This window comes from Ips typographus, linkage group LG12 (genome assembly GCF_016097725.1).
Source record: "Ips typographus isolate SLU linkage group LG12, UJ_Ityp_2.0, whole genome shotgun sequence".
In the NCBI taxonomy this organism is placed as follows: Eukaryota; Metazoa; Arthropoda; class Insecta; order Coleoptera; family Curculionidae; genus Ips; species Ips typographus.
Genome location: NC_138433.1, coordinates 4,507,801 through 4,519,804, shown reverse-complemented (window position 1 = coordinate 4,519,804; position 12,004 = coordinate 4,507,801). Strand labels below are relative to the sequence as shown.

The window sequence follows — 12,004 nt, the reverse complement described above, 5'->3', positions numbered from 1 at the left end:
CTATTTAATTATGATTTTATTGGAAGTTAGTAACGTTTTTATAATATTAGTAAACCGCTTATTTTATTAGTTAGTAAGTTATGAGTTGTTTAGGTTAAGGAACTTATTTAATAAAATTTAATGATGTGTAACTATGTGTTTTATTTCACACTGAAACGAGATCCCAGGCAGTAAACTTGCATTCAATTCAACACGTCACGTTAGTCGTGGCAATATAATACCTTTAAACGTATTAAACCTATTTCATTAAAAAATATATTTTTTACCTACTGAAAATTTTATAATTTGTCACTCGCAACGTTACGGAAATGGCCGCCTCACTTAATATACTAATTAAGCAAATCCTCTAGTTTAGACACCTTTTATTGTCCGTATGTCAAGGTGCTAGAAATTAAATGGCGATTATGTAGAAAAGTTAACAAAGGTCTAATAAAAAAATTATCTTAAAAAAAAATTGATTTATAGGGCAATTTTTGTATGTCAAAACGGCCCTTGCTTAGTAGTTGCCTGAAATAATCATGTAAGTAACCAGACAATAGTGTGGTTTAAACTTCAGATCATGCAAACATTACTTTACACTTCAACTCATTAAAGAGGAAAACTATGGAACGCCGTTTTGCTCTTTAATGTAACGCATAAATAATGTATTGTTCAAACAATAGAAATTTCGGCGATACATTTTAAAACGTTGGTTTGAAAATAAATGTCAATTCCTGCGTTAGTTTAAAAATCATGTACATATTTAATACCACCAAATAAAAACAATGCTTAATTTAGCGTTTGTTGAATTAAAACGTTACTTTCACTTTCCCCTCAGACAAACGAGTGTAAAAAATCATGGTAATTTGGCGATCCTTTAATTATTACGTTACTTTAAATATTTCAACCACAGCTTAAAATGAAACAATTGTAAAAATTCAGTGAATTTTTGCGTTCGATGATTTTAAACATTCGTTTAAAAATACAAACGATGTTCAAAATAAACAATTGCAATAAATCCAGGAATTAAAACGTTGGTTGAATTAATACAATACATTTAACTACGAGTACCACATTTTTACGTTCGTTCGCGCAATCTATTGTAAAAAATACGTGCTGCTGCATGTTGCATGTGGCGGAGTTTGGAAGTAGAAATAGTAGGAATCTGTACGATAGGCGTTCAAGAGTTGAGGTTGCTTTAATAGAGATGTTATGTGGTCCCGATATCGACCGGATGATCGATTCTTTTAATGCGTACTGCGTACACTACGATATTATACGAGGTTTCTAACCAGTCTGGAATATTGCAAATGTTTTGAAAAGTACTGATTTAATTTATATTATATTTATATTTATATCGTTATAATATACGATTTTATAACTTTAATTGAGGGAACGATATAAAACAAAATTCTAACAAGTAGTACCTATGTACCTAACTCCCTACTTAATTATTTTTTCCGTTGACCGTATATTAACAGTTTTTTTAATGGACAATAACGGAAGCAAAATTGTTCATTAATGAGTCCCATTAATGCATGATTTTTCAATTGTTTTACTTTAATGTATTTTCTTTAATGATACGCTCGTAGAAGTTCTATGTTTTTTAACTGTATTAAACAGACAGAAAGAGGCGTACTTTAATTACCGTTAGGTTAGTTCTCCATCCGCCATTTCCGACAAAGCTAACTGTGAATGTCAGTTATCATACATGTTTTGTTGTCATTGTCAGTGGCGTGTATACAACTGACAATTAGTAGGTAAATATTAAATAACTTTTTAGGATTACAAACATTTATTATAGGTACAGGGTGCGGAATAACACACAGTCTTCTCCACTATAAATTTATTAACCCACCAGTTAATGGGGGCGCGCTCGACTAGTTTCGGGCATAGACATGCCCATCATCAGGAGCTAAAAGAATTAAAACGCTCTACGCTTTACGCTAACAAAGGTGAACTCAAAAATGTGGACAATGGCGAAGGACATATCTTAAAAGCTGCTTAACACATTAGACGCTGTCTTTCTATACAGGGATAGACAGCGAGACCCATTAGTAGCAAAGAGTTAACTTAACATTAATGGAAGGCAACTAAACTGTAAAATGGTTGAAAAAGAATTTGAAATATAAAATTAAAGTATAAAAAAGTTTCATTACCTTATCATGGAGAAAAAACACTTAACTACACTTAGTAACTATTAAATGCTACATAACAAATTTGTTATTAAATTTATAGTGGAGAAGACTGTGTGTTATTCCGCACCCTGTATTCTTACACCTCCACTGCGAGACAATGGACTTCTACTTCAAACTATTTATTATAGGTACCTATACTACAGTCGGCGGAAAATTGTTGTAACCAACTCTTATATTAATAAGCGATTAAAAATCTCAATTATTAACGCGTTTACTATCGTTTACGCGTTAAAACCTTTCGATTATTAATCGCATTCGTTAATACACTCGTTGGTTAAATAACTATAAAAACTCTAACTTCAACGCATTCTGATGGGCTACATGTGATAGCCCATACGTTTTCCTAAGAAAAGTTTATGTGGATTTCTTTTCATTTTGCATAGTTTTCGTGCAAAAGTTCCTTTTTTTGTACTAGTGCAACAAAGTCTTTTTTGAACTACAAAATTGCACGTCTAATAGGTACCTGCAGGTAGGAGAAATTCCTGTCAAGTCAGACATTTCATATTTTAAAATTAACAACTAATGTACTTTTGTCATCAAATAAGTCGATTTTATAAAAAATTTTGTATGCAATACATGCAAAAAGTCCCTTTTTGCACTTACGTGTTGTTAAACTCGACCTTTGGTCTCGTCTAACAATTTTCACGTTGCGTTCAAAAAAATGTACTTTTTGCACTTGTTGCATAAATAACTATTTTATAACGACACACCGCAAACAAGTAACCTGAAATACTTTTTTTAAGATTTCTCAAAATCGTTGGTCTGTCCTTTTCTTTAAATAAGAGAAAACTACGTCAACTGTGCAATGTGATTTTTGTTTTTAAAAACAAAAAGTTCGGCTGATCAAAACGTTTTCAAAGTCATTAAAACGCACACGCGGTTTTGGAAATACATATCATTATCAATAACGATTTTAAAATTCCTTTGGGCATACCTATACTGAACAACCCGAAAGACCAATAAAATAATAAAGAAATTAAGAAGAAATCTTAATAACCTAACTTCTTCGTTTTCGTTTCGCGCCAACTTCCCTGAGTTGTTCCTCACTTAAGTTTGAATATTTGTCTCTAAACCTTATGCCTTCCTTGTAACAGTTACGGTAAACAACTGTTTTAGAACAACATAATAGTTTTGATATTTTTGATGCAGAAAAACCTTCATTTACTAAAAAAGCTAATTGTTCTCTAGGAATAACAACAGCTGGACGACCTTTTCCTACAACAATAATTGCATAAATACCTTCTAAATCCTTTAAAAGTGCTAAGTACTTGTACTAATATATACTAATATATCAGTAGACACATTAGATGATGAACCATATTTTGTGATTTTTGGATTTTGTATGGTTATGTTATGATTTTGACTGCTTGAAGTTGGTTATATCCAGTAACTTCCAATTTGCTATTTATTGCATTTCTTCTCTTTCTCTTCTTAATAGGCATTTTCAGTTTTTTTGTCTGTAATGTAGTTAATAGTTGTGTTCCTTCTAAAGCCGATTACACGTTATAAAAACAAATATGGTTTCCATAGGTATATAATGTGCTATAGAAAAAATATTAACATTGAAACATCAATATCTCAAAACCGTTGCTAAATTATGTTTTGCGAGAAATTCAAAGACTTATAATATACGGGGCCAGAAAAAAATCAAGTGTGACATCATTACTATTACGTTGATCCCTTTGTATATACCGATTCTACATCAAAATGCGCAACAAAAAATAATAATAAACAGCGTATTCGAGCACATTTTGAAAAATTATACCTTGATTTTAAACGTTTGTGATACCTATCTATAAACAAGCGTAGTGCACTCAGTGCGGCTGTACGCATGCAAACAATCGATCATCCGGTCGATATCGAGACCAGACACATCTCTATTAACACGACCTCACTTTCTCGTTAGACGCATATAGTAGTTTTCTACTATTTCTACTTCCAAACTCGGCCACATGCAACATGCAGCAGCACGTATTTTTTACAATAGATTGCGCGAACGAACGTAAAATGTGGTACTCGTAGTTAAATGTATTGTATTAATTCAACCAACGTTTTAATTCCTGGATTTATTGCAATTGTTTATTTTGAACATCGTTTGTATTTTTTTAAACGAATGTTTAAAATCATCGAATGCAAAAATTGACTAAATTTTTACAATTTTTTCATTTTAAGCTGTGGTTGAAATATTTAAGTAACGTAATAATTAAAGGATCGTTAAATTACCAATGATTTTTTACACTCGTTTGTCTGAGGGGAAAGTGAAAGTAACGTTTTAATTCAACAAACGCTAAAATTAAGCATTGTTTTTATTTGGTGGTAGTAAATATGTACATGATTTTTAAACTAACGCAGGAATTGGCATTTATTTTCAAACCAACGTTTTAAATTGTATCGCCAAATTTTCTATTGTCTGAACAATACTTTAATTTTTGCATTCACTTTAAGAGTAAAACGGCGTAATGTGTGTAACTTAAAAGCAATGTTTAAATGACTAGAATTATTACAATAGTTATTTCGGACTTGGTTGATTAAAAACGATTGTTTAAAAGAATGGTTCATCTAGTAGAAAATTTCCATAAGCCGTTGTACTCTTTAATGTCTTCCACGCAATCTAACGCCAAATTATGTATTGAAATAATCATGTAACGTAGAAAATAGTGTGGTTTAAAACTATTGATCATTCGAACGATACTTTAACGCTTCGACTCATTAAAGAGTAAAACGGCGTTCCATAGAAAACGGTGTTCCATATCTATGCAATGTTATTGTCATGTTGTGTAAATTTGGTTGGCAATACAATCACCTCTGTTATGACATGCAACTAAAGTTATAATAATCAGACTATACCTCATTATTACTATTACTTTAAACATGTCTTTAGACAACAGTACATACATGGTGTTTTCTAACAATTGCAAAAAATCTTAATCATCGATTATACACCAAGAAATAATGCCAGTTTGCTATACAGGTAATTCAAATTCGAACCCTCACCATTGGGAGAAAGTTTAAATTGGGGCAAAGTTGCGTCATTTAAAGCTCAACCAAATGCAGTAGTAAACATTTTGATTTTTCGAGTACTTCCGAAGATATTTAAAAAAACTGAAAATTTTATTTTTTAATTTTATTTATTTCTAACCTTATTTGAAGAGATATTCCAAAACTAAAAGCATCTTTTCATTGCCACTTTTTCCTAGCCATTCGATGATAGATTCATATTTGCCGGCCGACGTTTTTTGGCAGCCATCATCAACTTTCTTTTTCTTATGGGGGCCATATTGGATTCTTAACCCACCAAATAGTACGTTTTATGCTGATTTTAGTGATGTATAATCAGTTATGATTTGCTTCATAAATAACAAAACAATTGAATAAAAACTAATTTTACCTTTGTTGGCTTTGAGGTTATGAGAGGTATTATGAAGATTACTTGGTAGTACTTGTCACACGCAATTGGCCTGAACATACTTAGACACAATGAGGAAAAATGAGGCAATATTATTTTAAGCTTCAACACAAATTTGGAACTAAGTTAACAATATGAGAGCAAACCAACTGTAATCAGTAAGCCAACAGCACCACATAACTTTATTTAGTTAAAACTTAACCAAAACATAGCTTGATTTGATGTTTTTCAAAATCCCATATTAAATTATTTAAACTTGCACAACATTACAAAAAAAGCAATTTGGCAAAAAATGGAGTTCCTAAAATGATGATCTTTCTCTTGGAAACATATATGACCGGTTTAAGTTAGAGATAATGCTAACAAATCTCTTCTGATTAACCTAAATTCTGCAGCAATCCTTGTATAATAATAACATTTTGTGCGCCGGTTTCTTTTCTAGATACATTTTTAACTTGACTTGCTCTAATAATCGTCCGAATTATCGTGTTTGACAAGTACTGTCAAATAATGACATTTCATAAACCGTCTCATTAACTCAAAGCCGACTAAAGTAGAATTAGTTTTTATTGAATTTTATTTTGTCATTTGTGAAGCAAATCATAAGTCATTATACATCACTAAAATCAGAATAAAACGTACTATTGGGTGGGCTAAAAATCCAATATGGTGCCCATAAAAAAAAAGAAAATTGATGATGACTGCCAAAAAACGAAACGTCGTGTGGCAATTGGAATCTATCATCGAATAGCTGGGGAAAATGACAAAGAAAAGATGCTTTTAGATTTTGGATATCTCTTCAAATAAGGTTAGAAATAAATAAAAACAAAAAATCTAATTTACAGATTTTTCGGATATCTTCGGAAGCACTCGGAAAATCGAAATTTTTAAAACGGTATTTGGTTGAGCTTTAAATTGCGCAACTTTACCCAAATTTAAACTTTCTCGTATCTCTTATGGTTCTGAGATCCCAATGGTGAGGGTCGAATTTGAATTATCCTGTATAGATCATATTTCAAAAATGCTTTGTTAAAGAAATACAGGGTGTTTGGAAGAAAATCATTTATTTCTTCAGTATCGGTAACTGTTTTCAAGCAGATTTAATTTTTATTTTCAGAAAAAACATCTCAATTTCATAATGCACATTGATAGAGAAATTGGTATGGTTTTTCTGACAAATTTGTAAAATTGTAAATTTGTTATTTTCTCAAAAACTGTGACAGATACAGAAAAAACTAAAGAAGCAAAAAAGTTTCTAAATTAACAGAAATATTCATAAAAAATCATTGTGGCACCATTAAAAAGTTTGTGGAAGGAGAAAGGAGGTCTTAAACCCCAAACAATACACAGAACTAACACTCAAGTATTTCATTAATTTCATAACAAAGCATTTTTGAAATATGGTTTGTACAGTTACAAATTTGATGCAAAAACATTGCTATCTCAGAAACTATAGTTGATAGAGCTTTAGTTGAATGAAGGCAAAGTTGCGCATTTTAATGCTAAATAATTTGGTTAAAAAAAATTTTCATTACTTCCGGAGAAATCCGACAAAAAGCGAAAGTCAAATTTCTATTTTATTTTTTTACTACTTTATTATTGATTATTTTGGAAAATCAATGGCACCTTCTGGAGGCACTTTTTTAGGCTCTTTAAGAAAATAGTTAGTTTTCAGCTCAGACGTTTCGATTTTTAGATACCATCATCAACTTAAATTTTTCAATACGAACCTGAACTTTTATTTCGTTTTTTAGTAGCTACAGACCTCTTGAAACTAATGATGTGCCACACTTGTCAAAAAATTATATCTGCTGTACTTAAGTACCTATTTTTTTTTAAATATGCCTTTGGAATTCATATGTTGTCATAATGAGTAGATAATTTAGTTTGACATGATTTAAGAATTAGGTTTTGCTCTAACACTAAAAATAAAGTTTAAGCTGTTTCATCGAAACTCAACCTCGAAATCAAACACGTGAGTGTCTGAAAAATACATAATTAACCAAAAACATATTTTTTTAAATTAATGAATTGAAAAGTACTATAAGAAACTCTCTTTTTTTCAAAGGAGCAATGAAACTAATTTTGGAATTATATCAAAGTAAATTATTTACTCATTATGACAACATATCAATTTCAATTGCTTAATTTATTTAAAATACTTAATACTTAAGTACCAAGTAGGTAATACATTAGATATATTTTTTTGACGTGATATAAGTTTCGGAAGGTAGCTACTAAAAAACAAAATAAAAAGTTTAGGTCCGTATTTGAAAAATTAAATTAAAATAAATTAATTTAATTAAAATAAGTTGATGATGGTATCATAAAAACGAAACGTCGGAGCTGAAAACTAAAACTATTTTCTTGAGGAGCATTAAAAAGTTACTCCAGAAGGTGCCATTGATTTCCCAAAACTTTTTCGGTTTTTGTCGGATATCTCCCAAAGTAATGAAAATTTTTTAAATTTTTTCACCAAATTATTTAGCAATAAAATGCGCAACTTTGCCTCAATTTAACTAAAGCTCTATCAACTATAGTTTCTGAGATAACAATGCTAATGCATCGAATTTGTAACACCCTGTATAATACATATTAATTCAATGTTGAGCAATTCGGTTTACTAAAGTGTATAATGATGATTATTGTGTTAAATGTAAAACAATAATGAAAACAGCAATACTGTAAAAATTTTAATGTTAAGGTGAATTTATGCAGGACATTAAATAGAATTAAGATAAACTAATTTAGTACTAAGAAACATCAACATGTGTAATTGCAACATGCATTTATGCAACTGAATTTTCTATTAAGTTTAGTTAAGTTAAATTAAGAAGTTGGTCAACTTTTAACTTTCTTAACTTAATATTACTTATTATTATTATTTGCTTATAGCACATAGCCTGAATAGGATTTGGACAAATGACAAATGTCAATTACATCTTATCTTGATTAATGTTTTCTTCCTTTGTCAGATTTTCCGACAAAGGGCTCTGTGAGCCTAATGTCTGTTTCCCCCACACTTCCAAGACAAATTTAAGTATGTACCGGTTGACCCAATAAGACTGTTTCTCGGCCATATCTCGGGAGCCGTTCGTCGTAGGACTTTGGTGTAAAAAAAATTATTGGGCCATGAAGAATCGCTGGAAAATATTTTCTAGTTCTAAAAATAACCACCAGAGTGCGTAACTGCCATCTTAAATTTTAAAATCGCATTTTCTCTAAATTTCCCATACAAACTAAAAAGTTTTTTCATATTTTGAAAGAGAACCAGTTAACTACAGTGTGACCCATTTAGAATGGAAACACCCCTATACAATTTTAGGTTATTAACCGATTTCAATGATTTTTTTTTTTTAAATAATTAGGAATGAAATGTCTATTACGGGAGAAAATTTTAAATATTTATTTCAGTTTTCAGGTCATATTACGATACTTTTTCTTGATAGAAAATGGAGAATTTTATTAGCGATTTTTTATTAAAAAAAATTACTACGCCACTGGATCTATAGTGCTTTCAAATAGCTGTGACCAAAATTGATTTTATTTTTTGATTTTTTTTTTTTTTTTAGAAATTAATCAATTAATGAGTAATAATAAACAAGTAAATAGTAACACCATTTCTATGGCAACAGTTGATGCAGGGGGTTCTTTTCTGACCATTAGCTTAGAGGATTTTGAATTTTAATTTGTCATAACTTTGTTATTAATGAATGGATTTCATGAAATTTGGTCACAGCTATTTGAAAGCACTATACAGGGTAATGTCAATTCGACCCTCACCATTGGGATCTCGGAAACTATAAGAGATACGAGAAAGTTTAAATTGGGGGCAAAGTTGCGCAATGTAAAGCTCAACCAAATGCAGTTTTAAAAATTTCGATTTTCCGAGTACTTCCGAAGATATCCGAAAAAAACTGAAAATTTGATTTTTTGTTTTTATTTATTTTTAATCTTATTTGAAGGAGATATTCCAAAACTAAAAGCACCTTTTCATTGCCACTTTTTCTCAGCTATTCGATGATGGATTCAAATTTGCCACACGACGTTTCGTTTTTGGCAGCCATCATCAACTTTCTTTTTCTTATGGGCGCCATATTGGATTTTTAGCCCACCAAATAGTACGTTTTATTCTGATTTTAGTGATGTATAATAATTTATGATTTGCTTCATGAATAACAAATATTCAATAAAAACTATTTTTACTTTAGTTATTGGCTTTGAGTTAATGGGCCGTTTTATAAAATGTCATTATTTGACAGTACTTGTCAAACACGATAATTCGGACGATCATTAGAGCTTTTAGAGATTTTACCTTAGTTAGCTTTGTTAATGAGACGTTTTATGAAGATTACTTCGTAGTACTTGTCACACGCAATTGGCCTGAACATACTTAGTCACAAAGGTGTACACGTGACTTGACTTAAACCGGTTTATTTCACTCGAAGAGCTTAGGCCACTCGCTACGCTTGTGGACCTAGTTGTTCTTTTCGTGAATAAAAAATGGTTTAAGTCACTTGCTGTATAAATAACTATTAAATCACACTGAATGACATTCGCCTATTACAGATGTAAACAAACAAGCATCAATGTTACATCTACGGGGCGCGGTGCAAATTTAATAGAACTGTAATTTTAGTTTTTTTTTTTTAATATAAGAAGTCGAAATTTAATAAAATACTGTATAAGACACGTGACGTAAACCGGTTTATTCACTTCGAATAAATATGAATGAATAAAAAAATGGTTTGTCACTTACTGTATAAATAACTATAAACTTGCAAAAAAATGAAGTTCTTAAAATGATGATCTTTCTCTTGGAAACATAAATAAGCCTTTTAAGTTAGAGATAATGCTAACAAATCTCTTTTTCTGATTAACCTAAATAGTTCAGCAATGCTTGTATAATAATAACATTTGCTGCGGGGGTTTCTTTTCTAGATACATTTTTAACTATGATTGACGCTCTAATGATCATCCGAATTATCGTGTTTGACAAGTACTGTTAAATAATGCCAATTTTTAAAAACGGCCCATTACTCAAAGCCAATAACTAAAGTAAAAATAGTTTTTATTGAATTATTTTGTTATTATGAAGCAAATCATAAGTTATTATACATCACTAAAATCAGAATAAAAACGTACTATTTGGTGGGCTAAAAATCCAATATGGCGCCCATAAGAAAAAAGAAGTTGATGATGACTGACAGAAAACGAAACGTCGTGTGGCAAATTTGTATCCATCATCGAATAGCTAGGAAAAAGTGGCAATGGAAAGATGCTTTTAGTTTTGGGATATCTCTTCAAATAAGGTTAGAAATAAATAAAAACCAAAAATCAAATTTTCAGTTTTTTTTGGATATCTTCGGAAGTACTCGGAAAATCAAAATTTTAAAACAGCATTTGGTTGAGCTTTAAATTGCGCAACTTTGCCCCAATTTAAACTTTCTCGTATCTCTTATGGTTTCTGAGATCCCAATGGTGAGGGTCGAATTTGAATTACCCTGTAGATCCAGTGGCGTAGTAATTTTTTCAATAAAAAAATCGCTAATAAAAATTCTCCATTTTCTATCAAGAAAAAAGTATCGTAATATGACCTGAAAACTGAAATAAATATTTAAAATTTTCCTCCCGTAATAGACATTTCATTCATAATTATTAAAAAAAAAAAAATCATTGAAATCGATTAATACCCTAAAATTTTATAGGGGTGTTTCCATTCTAAATGGGTCACACTGTATAATTTTCGTTAAATAAAATTTTCAGTTATTTCAAAAACAAAGATGGTGTGGGGTGTTCAATTGATTTTGCAATAACCTGCTTTAACTTTTTAACGGTTTGACCGATTTTAACAAATCTCGTATCGTTGAAAACAGCATCCTTTGGGCAATAAGAATCAACCAAAATATAGTTATTTTAGTTGAACCTTTCTCTCAATGGGGGCATCAAATTTGACAAAAAATCTTTGGTTAATGGTTCCAAAATATGTGTAATTTGGTTATAGTATATTTATTGGGGTTTTTAGGCTTCTTTGCTAAACTAAAGGTAAGTAAGAATTTCAAGAGTAATATTAAAGTGACTTAATAAGTTCAGGATGCGTTTAGTCCCTTGGAGCAACATGAATGTTCTGATGATATATATTTTTTTAAATAATGCCTAAATGAATTATATTTAAACTCACAATTGCCTCTTTAACATCTTATTCATTTTGTAGCTAAATATTTAATAGTTTAGAACATTTACCGCGCGATCCTTGGCCTTCAAAGATCCATTAATCTAATTTTTTCCAATATTTGAGGTTAGGATCGAGATTTTGAAAAACGGTTTTCCCTAGCATATTTGGATGTTATTTGGCTACTTTTTTCATAAAGAAAAAGTCATATCATTTCATTTGACTTTTCTGATTTTTTTTAGTATTTGG

General features: G+C 30.5%; 1 long non-coding RNA gene across 1 annotated transcript; it reads right to left on the bottom strand.

Annotated features, from left to right (window-relative positions):
- Nucleotides 1–1,017: 1,017 nt before the first annotated feature.
- Nucleotides 1,018–2,483, bottom strand: LOC145736535 (uncharacterized). The gene is made up of 2 exons (XR_014179998.1): nucleotides 2,139–2,483; nucleotides 1,018–2,077 (listed from the first exon to the last, which is right to left on the bottom strand). It is a non-coding gene; the product is annotated as an uncharacterized LOC145736535 (long non-coding RNA).
- Between the last annotated feature and the right edge of the window lie 9,521 nt (nucleotides 2,484–12,004).